Source organism: Microcebus murinus, chromosome 2, assembly GCF_040939455.1.
Source record: "Microcebus murinus isolate Inina chromosome 2, M.murinus_Inina_mat1.0, whole genome shotgun sequence".
Taxonomy (NCBI): Eukaryota; Metazoa; Chordata; class Mammalia; order Primates; family Cheirogaleidae; genus Microcebus; species Microcebus murinus.
Window position 1 is genome coordinate 91334619 of NC_134105.1, and position 16199 is coordinate 91350817.

General features: G+C 45.6%; 1 pseudogene; it reads right to left on the reverse strand.

The window, feature by feature from the left end:
- Nucleotides 1-8424: 8424 nt before the first annotated feature.
- LOC142875698 (large ribosomal subunit protein eL42-like) lies at nt 8425-14365 on the reverse strand (annotated as a pseudogene).
- Nucleotides 14366-16199: the final 1834 nt, after the last annotated feature.

Genomic DNA, 16199 nt, shown 5'->3' on the forward strand with positions numbered 1-16199 from the left:
TTTGAGGTTGCTGTGAGCTAGGCTGACGCCATGGCACTCACTCTAGCCTGGACAACAAAGCAAGACTCTGTCTCAAAAAAAAAAAAAAAAAAAAAAAAGGCTGGTGTCGGTCACTCCTGCCTCTGTCTCACCGATCACGACCCCCTGGTGCTCGTTCTCCCGGGAGGCTGCAGATGCTGCTCTGAGACCAGCCAGGCACGAACCTCAGCCAGCACCAGCGGCTTCTCCACATGCCTTCTGCGCTACTTAGCCTTCCTTTGCTTCTATCCCAAACCAGCCATGAAACCGTTAATCCCTTAAATAGGCCTGGCCCTCTGTCTTGTCCATGCCACTTTCTCCCCTGCCTAAAGCCAGAAAGGTCTCAGAAGGAGAGTAAACTCTGCTCTGACTGCTTTTCCCTTTGCCTGTGGCTCCTGGTGATTGACTCTGATGTGTCCTAACTAGAAAAAGGGAAATCTTTTTCTACAATGGCATCAACAGAGTTTCTTCCCCAAAAATGCAGCCTCTTCTTTGCCCAGCCTCACAGGGCTTGTGTCACAGCTGGTGACGGGGACCCACACTGTCTCACTCCCAGCACAGCTCAACCCCCACTGTACGCTGGGAGGAGACAAAGCCCACCCCACGGTAAGGCCGGGCCAGCTTCCCGAGACTGCCCTGTCCTTTATTTATCTCTCAGTCCTCCGCCGCCCTGGGAAATCCCTCAGACCTCTGGGGATCCAGGAGCCCGATGCCCCCGACAGAGGAGAGAGTGCTGAGCCCTGCTCTCCTGGGGGCTCCCCTGCTGGCCTCCATGTGCCACCTGCAAGTTGGCAGGGTGGCATCATCTCTCAGGGCCACAGAAGTTGGCGTCTCTGAGTCTGAAATTCCACCCGGCCCATTGGAGAGCCGAGACACGCAGGTTATGGTCCAGCTGGGACTGGGCCCCAGGACTTGATTTCTCACCCAGGGCTCAGTCCCACAGCTGGGCTGTCCCTCGCTCACCTCCCCAGACTCTGCCAGCTGTGGAGGGAAGTGGGACCTGCAGCCCGGGAGTGAGGGATGGGTGGCTCCTTCCCCCCTCCCAGCCTTCGCAGGAGCCCTCCCCACGGCACCTCCTGCGCCTGGTGAACTCTGACCTGCCTTCAACCCTCCGTGCGGACGCCACTTTCTCTGAGCTGCCCCTGGGCTCTCAGAGCAGGGCAGGACGGCCTGTCCAACACCCCTCTCCCCACCCTGCATCCTATTCTGGTCCTTTGGGGCGCTCCCTAGGTGTATAAATTTACATTTATTTCTGTCTTCCCTGTTAGTCTGTCACCTCCAGGCAGGGCAGGAAAATTTCACATCCAGGCAGGGCTGCATCTGTGTTTCAACAGTCCTTGATTCTTGCACCCTTAAAGTTTGAGAACCACTGGGCTAATTCCCAAGCAAATCAGCAGCCGCTCCTGCCACCCAGGAGGCAACACAGCTCCAGCTTGGGGGCTGGGCTGCTGGAAGGGAGCCCACAGAGTCAAGGTCAGGCTGAGGATACCTCAGAGGGAACTTGGAAGTGTCTGGCATGAGCCTGCCTGTGACCAGGCTGCTTACAGAGCCAGTGTCCAGGCCACTGGGTGACTGTCCTACTGTGCACCTGAGGGAGCACAAAGGGGGTGGTGCAGAACTTTGAGTGTGGGACAAGTGCATGTCCCCAGGACTCCTGAGAGTGCTGGGAGCCAGGGCCCTGCCCTCACCCCCACTCTGGACCTGGTCCGTCCGGAGGGCAGGGACAGGCTCGGCACCATCCTGTATGCCCCACAGCCTGGCACGGGCCTGGCACCCACACAGACCCTTGCTCTGTGGCCCTGTCTGGCAGGAGCTGACCAGTGTAAGAGCCTTCTGGCAGTGGGAGCTGTCAAGGTGTCAAAAGGGCCGCTTGGTCAGAGGATGAGTCCCAGTCAGATTTCAAGCCGAGGCCCCACTAGCTGGGTCAGATGCTAAGCTGGGATGGCTGGAATCGGGAGGGAATTGCCTTCTGTAAGTTACTGATTGCTTAGCATGGATCCCTTCCCACAGCATTGGAATAGCCCAGTAAATAAAATCTCTATAGTGGAGGCCTAGGTGATCGAGTCAGGGGAGGAAGGGGGTTTGGGAGCAGTGGATCCAGGCCAGTGCATCTGAAGTCACTGCTCACGAGCAGCTCCCTGTTAGGTCATTGACTGCCCAGACCCTGAGGAGTGGCAGCCAGAGTCTTCTCTGCCTTCTTCTGATCAAAGGTCCAGGCTGGCGGTGGCCATGCAGTGGCTATGCAGTGGGGATGAGGGAGGGGAATACTGAGTCAGAAGTTCTTGCTTTTATTATCAACAAAAAGTTCCAAGAGATACTAGCTCTCTCCCATTCCTACCATGCAAGGGCCCCTAATTAAATTTTAAACTCCTATTTCCTTTTTCAAATTTCCATGTGTCAAAAGACAAAATTACCACAAATTTAGTTATAGATTGAATTGGCTTTTACTCAAGATTCATGAATCAGTCAACACCTTGTTCCATAAAATTAGAATGAACGTTCCAATGAGTTGAGCAGGCGAGTTTGGCTCTATGGCATGAAAAGAGCTGAGGAAAGCAGAAACAAAGAACAAAAAGCAGATTGGTTGTTTCAGAGTTACTTTCCTCGTGACTCTGAGGGAACTTCCTTACCAGGCTGGCTAAAACTGGCCTGTTTGTGGATTTGGCTATCATCTCCCTTTCTCCTGATTTCTTGGAAGGTCAGATAAATAAATTAGTGTTGGTTTGGTGGTGTGGAACTTCAGCACGAGTTGGTTTGGCCTGCCGGCCCGTGCAGGAGCGCAGTGCAAACGAACCAATGGCCTCCTATACATTTTATTTAACACACAGAAGGCCATCCACTATATGTGGGTAAACAATTAATGCTCTGTTAGTGATGGCGGAGATCAGAACCGTGATTTACTTGGGAGCTTGGCTTTGAGTGTGTGTGTGTGTGTGGGGGGGTGTTGTTTGTTTGTTTTTGTTTTTTGGTTCATTTTCTTCCACTTTCTAAAAGCAGCAGCTCCAGAGCGGGGAGGGCAAGAAGAAAGGAAACGGACGCTCAGTGAACATCTGCTCCGTGCAGCAGGATTCTTTGTCAGGGCTCCCAGGAGATCCTCGCAGTGCGAACGAGGCCTGTTAGTCTCATCCGGCTGAGGGGCCAGTGGGAAGTAGCGGCGGTGGCGCCCTGACATCGCGGTGGGAGGACGGGCGCTGGGTGCGGGCGGGACCGAAGGGCCCGGGATCCCGGTGTCGGGGCTGCAGGGCCGCTCCGGCCACACGGGGGCGCGCCGCGCCGCCACGCCTGGGCGGGTGGAGGGAAGGCGCGAAGCAGGCGGCCTTCTGGGCAGGGACTGTCCTGTGCGCCCACACACTGACCCCTCTCTCCAGGCTCCCTGAAGGAGGTCGGTGTGAGGTCCCTCTGGCAACTGGAAACACAGCCGGCCTTCAGGCCCTGAGGCATTCATGCGTGTGTGTCAGGGCGGTCTGCGTGAGGGGAGGGAGGATGCTTGTTGTTGACTGAGGCGTGTGCGGTTTGCGTGCGCTGGGAGTGGCCGTGTGTAGACAGGAGCGTGGGTGTGGGTGTGGGTGTGTAGGTTTCTCCAGGAATATAGTGGAGTGTGGGTGGGGTTGGTGGGGAGGGGCATGTTCCCGGTTCCAGAGGGCTGGGGCCGGCGCCGAGGAGGAGGGGGGCCGAGACAAGATCCAGCCCAGTGGACTCAGACAGGTTTCCCATGGAGGCAGGGCCAGGTCTGAAAGAGGAGGGATGAGTCTTTGCCTCCAGCCAAGCCGTGGCAGTGGTGGGCACCCCCCCTGCCCTGGCCCTGCAGGACTGTATATTGGGAGCTTCTCCGTGGACCTGCCAACCTCCAAGCCTTCTAGTGGTGGCTAGTTGCCTGGCAAAGGTTAGGATCCATGGCAGCAGCCAAGCACTGGAGCCTGGCCAGTCCTGCCACTCAAGGACCCCGTGTCACCAAGCTTTGCCGAGGGCTACAACAGAAGTCTTGTGACCCAAGAAATACCAGTAGTCTCAGTTTAGACCAGAACTTGTTCCCCCTGAAAGCTGTGCAGGGCAGTGGCAGGGAGCCGAGGTTTGGGGATGGGAGGGGCAGCTGCCAGGGGCCTAGAGGCTTCTCTCGCTCCTGCCACGGTCACCAGACAGCTGCTTCACATGAGTGAGATCTGCGGGCTGTACCCTGGCCTGGTGTCTCAGCTGGGGATTTGAAAGCATTAGGGTTGGTGGAAATTAAACCTAGGCTGGAAGCCTCAGGCCAGTGTGCTGAGGTCCTGGATAGGGTCCCAGAGCAGGAGGAAGAGGAAATCTTGAGGCTTCTCAGAGCCAGATTGGCAGGGGGAATTTCAGAGGAATTCCGGGATTCTGAAATGTGTTGGGGACAAGAACAGGGCTCTGTAGGGCCCAGGAGAGTGTCAGCTGGGGAGGGAGAGGATGAGAAAAGATCCGTTGCAGCTAAGGACTCTCACATGGCCCTGGTTGGTTTCTCTATCCCTGTCCAGACTTCCCCTGTCGTCACCCCAGGCAGACCCTTCCCCTCAGCAGCCTGGCGTTGGCTCTGTGCTCCCCACACTTCCCAGGAGCTCCAATTCCCGGGCCCAGCCACACGACCAAAACAAGTGTGAGAGAAAACCATCCTAGTAGACCTGACTACTCCTAGGAGTAGGAGTTCCCACAGGGAGCAGGGGATTCAGGGAGAAAGGCTTTATGTTGTCATTAAGAAGAAAGCATTGGCCGGGCACGGTGGCTCACGCCTGTAATCCTAGCACTCTGGGAGGCCAAGGTGGGTAGATTGCTCGAGGTCAGGAGTTCAAAACCAGCATGAGCAAGTGCGAGATCCCATCTCTACTAAAAATAGAAAGTAATTGGACAACTAAAAATATGTAGAAAAAATTAGCCGGCAGGCATGGTGGCACATGCCTGTAGTCCCAGCTACTCGGGAGGTTGAGGCAGGAGGAGTGCTTCTCTTTTCTTTTTAAAAAAATAATATAATATTCATTTCTTCTTTTTCTTTTTTGCCTCTCAGGGGAGTTAATACAGTTGTGCAGAAGGAGTGCTTGAGCCCAGCCCAGGAGTTTGAGGTTGCTGAGGTTGGGCACTCTAGCCTAGGAGATTCTGTCTCAAATTTCAGTATAGCCACCTGGAAGCCATGTGACCTTACATGAGCAAAAATTACTTAACCTGACTCAACTTCAGTTTCATCTACAAAATGGGAACAATAATTACCTTGCAGAAGTGTGAAGGCCTAGAAATTCAGAAGGTAAAACTCCTGATCAATAGCAAATACTGTTGCTATATTATTTTCCAGTACCCAGATCCCTCCTAGGATGGCCCTGGGCTTCTGACCTTTCTAAAAAACAGGCATCTCTTCTAGGTTCCAAGAAGGACAATCCTATTATTTGCCTGCACTAGTGTATAATGAATCAGTAATAAGTTAATGTGTCATCCAGGCAGTAATGGATTAATGTCTCCCTGTTAACAGGAGACTTCTGGGAAGATTGATTCCAAGGAGTGAATTTATTGGATGATGGGCAGCAGGTTCTGTGGGTGGAGGGCCATGGGAGTCTCTCCTTTCCTGCTGGATCTCACAGGAGTAGGAACACAGAACTTTCAAACTTTCTGAGCAGAAAGAGGCTGGGGTGGCTGCCTGTTCCAATAGGCTGCCTCTTAGATAAGAGGTTTTGTCTAAGGCCCTGGTGATGTCCTCCTACCTTTCCTATCACGTGGATGAGAAGTCGGGTCAAGTTCCTGTGAAGCTGGGGGAGGATAAAGGGCCTGAGTATGGGCTAAAGGCCCATAAAGGCTTTTCCCTTCTCCCTCGCCTCCCCTCAACCTCCCACTCTGCTGCAAAGCCTCAGTCATGCAGTTAAGCTCCCTCAGGTGAGGCTGGGAGAAGCCTCCCTGATTCCTGGCACATAAAGTCCTTACTGATTGTTGGTGAGACTGAATAGCATGCAGGCCATAACGTTGACGAGAAGGGGCTTTCTGTGAACTCAGTCCAGGGACAGGGAGCCTGTGGGTGGGCACCACCCTGTATCAAGTGCCAGCATCTGATGGGGCCCCACCCTACCAGATGAGCCTGTTGCCGAAACCTGATGGCCACCCCAGCTTCCTCCCTGCCCACACCCCACACTCCTCCTGCTCACTCTGCCTCCTCCTCAGCTCCCTGCATTGGCTCTGCCTCTTCCAGTCCTCCTCTAGGCCACCATTATGGCCAGCCCAGAATTACAACTGATTCTCTTGCCTGCAGTCCTGCCCTCTTTCAGCCTGTTGCACAAACCACATCAAAGTGATATTTCTGAAACCTAATTGTGAGCCTTTTCCCTGCTTAAATACCTTCTATGGCTCCCCATTGTCCACAGGCTAAAGCTCAAATTCTTTAAAATGACACACAATGCCCCATGGGATTCCTAGCTCCTGCTTTCCTCTCCAGCTTCATTTCTTACCTACTACCCTCCCCCATCACTCTATGCACTGGTCAGACTGAACTGTCCACTCCTGGCAAATGCCAGGTTCCCTCCATCTTCCAGGGCTTCTTATAGGTGCATGCTCCCCAAGGTGGATATTAGCATTGTCACACACACAACCCTTGTTTCCTTTTGCTTAATGTGGTTAATTTCTACTTCTCCTTCAAGCTTCATATTAGACTTCACTCATACTGGAAAGTCTCTGCTGATCTCCCCACCTCTCCCATCCAAGACTAGCCTGGGTGCCCCCCCCCCAGCTCTCACAGCTCCCTGTGCTCCTGAGGCTTTTGTGATGTAGTTTTTTTACATGTATCAATTTACATTATGCTTCCCCTTGAGTCTTGAGTCTGTACACTTTTGCAGGGTAGGGACCTGTTTTATTTGCCATGGTGTCTCCTAGGGCCTAGCACAGTGCAGTCACATGGCAGGTATGTAGCAATAGCGACTGTGATATTAACCATAGCCCCTAGCGCATATGTATTCAGCACATGCTGTTGTGCGCCAGGAACTGTTCAGAGTGCTCTCCAGGCATAACTTGGCTAATCCTCACATGCCTGAGTGGCACCCGGATCCAGCCCCACCAATCTCCTGTCCTTTAGAGGCACACAGCTGAAAACTGCATTTCCCAGCCTGACTCCTTTGAGGGTGATGAATGAATATTGGGATCCAACATTTAGACCCTCACGTGAGATTTGGAAGGTGGAAGAGAGGCAGAGGCTACCTTCCTGCTGCTTTAGCTGGTGCCTCCTGGCAGGCTGGGCCATGCAGGTGCACACTGTTTCCTGCAGCAGTGTCCAGTGTCCAGTCACCACCCTTGGGGGGTCAGGGGACAGTGGGCAGCAGCAGTGGAGCCCTGTCTGCTCCCTGGACACAGCCACGCCAGTGTAGCTGGAGCAGCAGTGCCAGTGGCAACCTCTAGGTGCCCCACCTTCCTTCCTGCTCAGGCAGAGGGGGCAGACCCTCAGCCTTACCTCCTCCCCTCTCCCCACCCAGCCACTCCAACCATCCCATAAGCACCTAACCCCTGTCTCAAGTCACTTTCTGTTCCAAATACCTTGGCTGGTTCCTATGTCCTGCACTAATCTCTGCTGACTCATAAAACTATCATTATCCTCATCTTACAGAACAGGAAAGTAAGGTACAGAGAGGTGAAGTAATCTTCCCAGAGTCACACAGCCAGTAAGTGGTAGAGCCAGGCTTTGAACCCAAGTCTTTCTGAGCCCAGCACCCACCATACTCAATACCTTGGGGAGTATGTGTTGCTGTGTGCCAGGTGTGGGAGGAGGCTCAGAGAGCATGCAGGTAGATGGCTGGGCTGACTCCTGTGTAGGCAGGTCCTGAGGCAGGTCTCTAAGGTGTCTGCCCCTTCCTGAGCAGCACCAGCTGCTCAGTTTCTTGGGGAAGGTCCCAGAGGCTGGGATGCCCTAGATGGGATGTGCAGGACAAGGAGGCAGCCTGGGAGAGCCAGGCTGTCTGGTCACAACATCAACCTCATGGGCAAAATATTCCTTTTGTTATTCATCTCATTTTTGTTGCTTTAATCACAGTGAGACCTTCTGATATTCCACTGATGACAGAAAACAGGTATTTAAAACCCCGAGAGAGGCCAGGCACAGTGGCTCACACCTGTAATCCTAGCACTCTGAGAGGCCGAGGCGGGTGGATCGCTCAAGGTCAGGAGTTTGAAACCAGCCTGAGCAAGAGTGAGACCCTGTCTCTACTAAAAATAGAAAGAAATTAATTGGCCAACTAAAAATATATAGAGAAAAAATTAGCCAGGCATGGTGGCGCATGCCTGTAGTCCCAGCTACTCAGGACGCTGAGGCAGAAGGATTGCTTGAGCCCAGGAGTTTGAGGTTGCTGTGAGCTAGGCTGACACCATGGCACTCTAGCCTGGGCAACAGAGTGAGACTCTCTCTCAAAAAAAAAAAAAAAAATACAGATGAAGTTCCAGTGATGTGAACAACGGGGAGTGGCTGTAAATACAGATGAGGCTTTTCTGGCTCACCTGCTGCTCACCTCGTGCTCTGGCTCCCCCTCCTAAGTTTCATAGAAGACAATTTTTCCCTGGACTGGGGTAGGGGACAGGGTACACATGGAGCCCTGGGGGTTGGGGACTGCAGGGCTAGAGCAAACTATAAACTCATTCTCTGAGTCCCCAGGGCAGTCAAGAAGATTTCTAGATGTTGGTCTCAAACCATTTTCAGGTAGAACAGGGACAATCTGGCAGATTGTTTTGGTTTGCAGTTTGCAGCAGGTATTCCAGTGAACTTTCTGAGTAGTCCATATAGCAACAGGCATGAAGGTTGTTTGTATATGAGCTGTTGTGATGATTTCTCTGTAGTCTATATCAAGTCTTCCAGCTTCAGTTTGCAGAGCTATAAGGCTGGAAACCCTTTTAAGCCCGGCCAGTTTTAGCATTGGCTCCACAAAGTCAACCTTAGTTCCTTAAAGCTTCCTGGTTATAGCTGAAAATATGACATTCCAGTAAAAGCCTTGGTAATTTAACCAGTGTTTCCAATTATGTCCTATTACAACAAGAAAAGATTGTTATTGAACTTATGCAAACAACTATATCGCCATAAAAATAAGACTACTCACTAATAGTTTTATAATTTTGGAAGGATCAGATAGGGAAAAAAAGTAAACATTTCCATTTTTGTTCATAAAAGTATACTTTATCAAATTTGCTGTAAGCTATAGATAGCTTAAGAGAAAAGAAAAGTTTTCTTGGCTGGACATGGTGGCTCATGCCTGTAATCCTACCACTTTGGGAAGCTAGGCTGGGAGGATTACTTGAGGCCAGGAGTTTGAGACCAGCCTGAGCAATAAAGTGAGACCATATCTGTACAGAAAATAGAAAATTAGTTAGGTGTGGTGGTGTGTGCCTGTAGTCCCAGCTTCTCGAAGGGCTGAGGCAGGAGGATTACTTGAGTCCAGGAATGTGAGGTTGCTGTGAGCTGTGATCACACCATTGCACTCTAGCCCCAGCAACAGAGTGAGACACTGTCCCAAAATAAAATAAGTTTTCTTAAATCTGGAAAACAAACATTAAAGAAACAATGTTTTAAATAAAAAGTCATAAAAATTATCCTTGTCAGTTTATTCCTTCAGTCCCAGGTAATTAATTCGTATTCTCTTTAATGTTGAATTAGCAGTTTCATGAACCCATCAGTTTCATTAGAGTTCTGAAAATTCTTATCCAGTCCAATGGAATAATCCAAAATTTGTTAGAAACCTATACTTGTCAGAGTCCTTTCCATAAATCTCCTTGAAGATGAAACACTTTAGGATTATAGTTTATAGTTGCTTGCAAAAGCTTTCAGGAAAGTATCAGAATAAAATAATTAACTTTTGTGGGTTACAAGACTTAAAATGGCAATGGTTTAAAATCTGATGAGATTTCATTATGATATAACTGACACAGAAATTTAATTATTTCTCTGATCTATAACATTCTAACACAATAAACAGAATTATAACTGGTAACATTTTGCCAGGACATATCAGATTTTTAGGAATTTCATACAATTTCTGGAACACTAAGGTTTAGCATCACTTATCATTTGACAATGTTTCCCATATAATTTAACATTTAAAATAAGCCTAATTGGTTTAATATCTCTATTTTTATATGATGAGAGGACAAATTCTTTTGAGATGCTCAAGGGTCCCATCTTGAAAATCTCAAAGTTAATTTGAAGTCAAGAAAAAGACAATTTAGAATTTGATTTGAGGAAGTTTTTAAAAAAATGTCAAAGGTTTGAAACACTTGATTTAAAAGGATCACAGATCATTATGAAAAAATACCAAAGTGACAAAAGCTTTCAAAGGCAAATTTAGAAAAGTTACATAGTTTAAAAAAACCTTAGCTTTTTTAATATTGAGAAGACTAAGTTCTTAAGTAATCAAAAGACCTAACACAAGACAATATGCAACACAGAAATTTTCTTGCTAAAACACAGGATCTCTTTTTTTCTCCTTACACAGATCACTTAAAAGGTAAATAATCCCTTTTATAGTTTCTTATCAACAATCCAAGGAAATCCTATTGTCTTAAAAGAGAAGACCAATTATAGTTTTGTATTAGTATAACTTTGATATTAAGACTTACTTTAAAAACACTTATAATAAATTAATTTCATTTTAGTTGGTTTGACCACACCAGATTCTCTCTTGCTCTCTCTCTCTTCTTAACTTTCTATACCTATTCAGGTTTTGCCCTTTATTCTTTTTCATTCTAAAACAATCTGCCATTCTACTTTAAGGCAAAAATTACTCTTTTTCCCTTAACAATCAACAAAAAACCATACCTTTATATCTTGTAATTTTCCCTACCCCACCTCCCCCAGACCCTTATTTTTCTTGCATATTTTGCATACAAAATTGTTCCCCTTGTTATTTCTAGTAGTTTTAATTGCAATATATGAATTAGAATTCTTAAGTTCTTTAATCTTTAATGTGAATTGACTGTCATATATCATTATTCTGTAGATTAATACCATTTTGTAATCTCTAGAAACATGTGCTTCCTCATAGTACAGCTTTTCAATGTGACTCAGGACATGTTTACCAACAGACCTAAGTATATTTAGTTCTTCTGTAATAAGCCAAAAATAGATAAGTTTAAACCTATGTTCAGTAACTAATGTTTCAGCATTCTATCTTATTTGGAAATGATCTAGACACTTAATGAATATCTATTATTCAATTTTAACTTAGCATAACTTTAAGGTTGTAAGTTACCAAGAAAGGTTTTTTGAAATTATTTTATGTAGACATATTTTATACACATAATTATTACTGACAAGCTGACTTATAATCATTAATCCCACTTATATTCACATAATTCATTCACTTATTTTTAACCATCATTATTAAACTGCTCATGAAAATTTCATGAGACATTAAGGCCAGCCGTCATCTCAAGTTATTTTATTTTTGTTGACAAATCAGAAAAGTGTCAAAAATATCACAGAAAAAAGAAACTAAAAAGTTAAACATGATTCTTCCCTTTCTCTCTCTTTTCTTTAAACTTTACTTCCAGGACTGACATGAATCAAGCAATTATATTTACAGTGCATTCAACTCTGAGGTCGAATTAATACTTTTATGGTGTTAAACATCTATTAGAGACAACACAGACCTGTCTGACCAGTAAACCTAGGCAAAAAGACTAACAATTATGAAAACATTTCTATTTTTATTTTACCAACACTGTAAAACCTAGTTTTATTTTCCAAAGTTTGCCCCAGATCATATGAACTAAAAGGAAATATAGTGTCTATATTTCTGAGCATTATAGGAATATTTAATTTATATTAGCACTCATTTATCTCAATGCCAATTTGAATATAACTTCATTAAGAGACTTCATAAATTAGTTTACTAATACCATCTGGAGGTAAAAAAAAATTACCAAATATACATAACATACAAACATACATACCTAAATATACATAAACATACAGATAAACACAAAGATCTTATAGCTTTTATTCTAAAATTTTAGTCACAAATCAATAATACAAACTGGTTTATCTCTACATATATTTTTATTCAAATTGTGTTCCTGACAAAAATGAAGCACCTTAAGATTACCTGCACATGCACATGACTAAAATTTTTTTTACTGATATTTGTGGGAAAGACTTAAGATTTTTCATTTGTCAGTTTCCAAATAGTTTCCTCCATTTTTTTAAACATATATTTCCCAACATGGGGAATTTTATTGATGGCTCTAGTTTATTTCTTCCCAAAAGACCAACTGTAACCAAATGAAATGAACATAATCTCGAGATTCATTGTCTTCATAATAAAACAAAAGATGCTTAGAACTGGATCACTTGGCCCTCTCTCTTCTTATCTCCTCCCAGTTCAAAATGCTAGCATCTCTAAATAGTCAGTATTCTCTAGATCTTCAGCTGGGCTGAACGTACTCAAGCCTCAGCACAATCTTCTTTGTACTTTTAGCTTTTTTCTGGAGAATCGGCTTAGTCTGCCCACCACAGCCACTCTGCCTCCTGTCATAACACCACTTTCCCTGGGCATACAGAGAATTCTTGCCCTTCTTGTACTGTGTCACTTGTGGGGTTTGTGCTTGCCACATTTCTTAAAGAAAGTCCGGCAGGTTTTAGGAACGTTTATTATGTTTACATGAGCACTATCGGCAACAAAAGCTCCTCCATTTTTTAGACAGACCAAGCTTTCTAGTGAAGATCTGAAAATTTTGAATTTACTAATTTAGTTACTTCCAATTTAGCTTCTGTTTTTTACCAGATTACTAAATTAAGGGCAAAGCCCATTAACAAAAATAGGGCAAACAAAGCATTTTATATGCCTAACTAAGCAAGTATAGCTCTTAGCCCAAGAATTTGACTAGGGCATAAAGGTAGTTAAAGAAACAAATCTGCTCAACCTGAAGCCTTAACTTTTATAAACACTTTATCCAGCTTTCATTTTTTCTTTGGGGTGGCATGGTAATTAAGTGAACAGGTTAGCAGATTCAATTTTTCTTATCAATTAGTTGCTTAAACTTTTCATTTGTCTTTTCTAAGGAGACTTTTAGAGAGATTTTTTTTTTTTTTTTTTTTTTTTTGAGACAGAGTCTCACTTTGTTGCCCAGGCTAGAGTGAGTGCCGTGGCATCAGCCTAGCTCACAGCAACCTCAAACTCCTGGGCTCGAGCGATCCTTCTGCCTCAGCCTCCCGAGTAGCTGGGACTACAGGCATGAGCCACCATGCCCGGCTAATTTTTTATATATATATATCAGTTGGCCAATTAATTTCTTTCTATTTATAGTAGAGACAGGGTCTCGCTCTTGCTCAGGCTGGTTTTGAACTCCTGACCTTGAGCAATCCGCCCGCCTCGGCCTCCCAAGAGCTAGGATTACAGGCGTGAGCCACCGCGCCCGGCCTCTAGAGAGATAATTTTTTGAATCCTAAAATCTTTCTAGAAGCTTCTCCATATCAAATATAGGCATCCCATCTGTTTGTCTAATATGGCAGTCCTTATTTTTAAATGCACCTCTTAGATGGACTATCTTGCCTATTTGGAACATTCTCCATGATGGCCACTGTAATTCTAAATTATCTTTGATAAAATTTTGCCACTTTTGTAAATATTTACATCTTCCAGGGCAATAATTTTTATACATTATTTAAAGGGTAGGCATACTAGAAGGTGGCATACTCAGTTCTTTAGGATCTTGGGTTTCTCAGAGCTGAGATAAAAGCCTAAGAGGAAAATGTCATGAAATATCACTGTGAAAACATCCTGTTTTTAGAATGTGATGTTTTCACAGTGTTCCCTTTTTGCAAAAAAATTTTCTTGAGGCTGATGGATGACGTACTGTCAAAATAACCTGTTCTATGACCAGCTTTTCCTTTCAGGAGTCTTATTTTTTAGGTTGCAGGTACTCTAACAGCTTATAGGTATTCTTCCCATACACACCAGTCAGGTTGCAGCTTGGCTCTGAGATTCCTTTGTCCAACTTAGCCAACGATCTTTCCCTATCTTAGTGTGCAAGAGAAAGAAACAAAGAAGAGAACCCAAATTCTTGGGAATTTCCAAAAGATAGTGTCTAACACCCCTTGCAGTAATTGCCACTCACTGCAATCGCTGTCAGTTAATCAACTGCCTTGAAACTGGCTCTTGGCAGTAACCCACCAGTAACTGTGAACCCCCAGATATCATGTGCCCTGTCACAGCACAACCCTTGGCACCCAAAAGCCAAAAAAATCAGGAGCTCAAAGGCAAAGAGCTGGACCTAAAAGGAACTTACTCACGACCTTGGGGACACCATAAGGAAGACAGCAGAAGACTCTAAAGGAGTCAGGAGCACCTCACTTGCATTCTTCAATGTTCTTGGGGTTGTCAGCAGTCTCCATTAGGGCCCTTCATTGTTGCCAGAACTGTTAAAAAACAAAATTTCAACAAATTTAGTCTAAAGATGTAGTAGGCTTTCATTAGCAGTTAATAAATCGGGCAGCATCTCATCTATAGAATAGCTAAGTGCTCTGCTGGACTTATAAAAACAGTTGGTTTTTATAAGGTAGCTAGAGCAGGCATGAGGAAACAGAATAATACAAAACGTAGATTGGTTAACATCAGGTTACATTCCTTGTAAGAGTCAAAGCAGAGGGGACTTCTCATCATTCTGGTTCAGGTTGACTGGTCCCCTTCTAATTTGTTGCTATGAATCTCCTGTTTTTAGGAAAAAGTGGTCTATCTGGAAATTTTCCTGCTTCCTTGAAATTTCAGTTTGATTGTATGCCAACTTAGCATGAGTAACTCCATTTTGGTTTGTTCTCTTGGGGCCTGGTGTACAAGCTCATCCAAAACAATAGGCTCCCATAAATTTTATTCAATACTTTTATAGTAAATGGGTAAATGTAAATAAAGTGTTTCTGAGTTCTGTAAGCCACTTTAGCAAATTGTTGAACCCAAGAAGGGGGTCATGAAAACCTCTAATTTGTAGCCAAGAGAAGTTTTAGGTAATCTGAGGGCCTACTACTTACCATTGGCATGAGAAGTTGAGGGGGGTGGCAGTCTTATGGGACTGAGCCCTTAATCTGTGGGATCTGACATTATATCCTGATAGATAGTGTCAGAATTGAGTTCGGTGTAGGATTTCTAGTTGGTGTGCACAGAAAATTAGAGAATTGCTTGGTGTGAAGAAAACCCCTACCACATTGGTCATAAAAATATTGTGTTGATGGCCGAGCGCAGTGGCTCACGCTTCTAGCACTCTGGAAGGCTGAGGCGGGCGGATTGCTCAAGGTCAGGAGTTCAAAACCAGCCTGAGCGAGACCTCGTCTCTACTATAAAAATAGAAAGAAATTAATTGGCCAACTAATATATATATACATAAAAATTAGCTGGGCATGGTGGCTCATGCCTGTAGTCCCAGCTACTCAGGAGGCTGAGGCAGGAGGATCGCTTGAGCCCAGGAGTTTGAGGTTGCTGTGAGCTAGGCTGACGCCATGGCACTCACTCTAGCCTAGGCAAGAAAGCGAGACTCTGTCTCAAAAAAAAAAAAAAAAAATATTGTGTTGAGTGTGGGTATAGAGGAAAATAATTTGTTTTTCCTATATAGCAGCCTACAGGCCCTTTGGGATCTCCCCTGTCTTCTGCCTTTCATCAGACCTCTGGGCTTGGGAAACACTCTGCCCTAGGTTGACTCGAGTCTCCAAAGTTTGGCCTGTGGACTTTTAGGGTCTTCATAACACACTGTGGTAAGCACTGATTTCCTTTTTTGCCCCCAGTGGACTGAAAGCTTCTTAAAAATGAAGACCAGGATTTATTTCGCTTTTTATGCTTCTAACCTAGCCCAAAGCCTGGAACATGGTCTGTGTTTTACAATGCTTGCCAGTCAGTTCTACCATAGCCCCCACACAGCTCTCTGGATGCTTTTCTCCAAGAGAAATGCAGCCTTACTTTTCTCTACCTAGCTCAAATGTCACCTCCTGCAGAAGCTTCCCCAGGGCCTAAAATCAAAAGGTATGTCTCAGTTTGCATGATGTGTCCCCCCCCACCCCCCCACCCCCATCTCAAGAAGCTCAGAGTCTGGTAGGGATTTACCAGGGCATACTAATGAGTACAATGCCTTGTAGTGCTAGGGAAAATTGTGAAAGACTTTTAAATGGGCAAAGGATTACTGAGTGTCCTTTCAATGGAATGGTGTGTATTGATTAGGGTTCCAGGTTATCTGATTCTATAGGG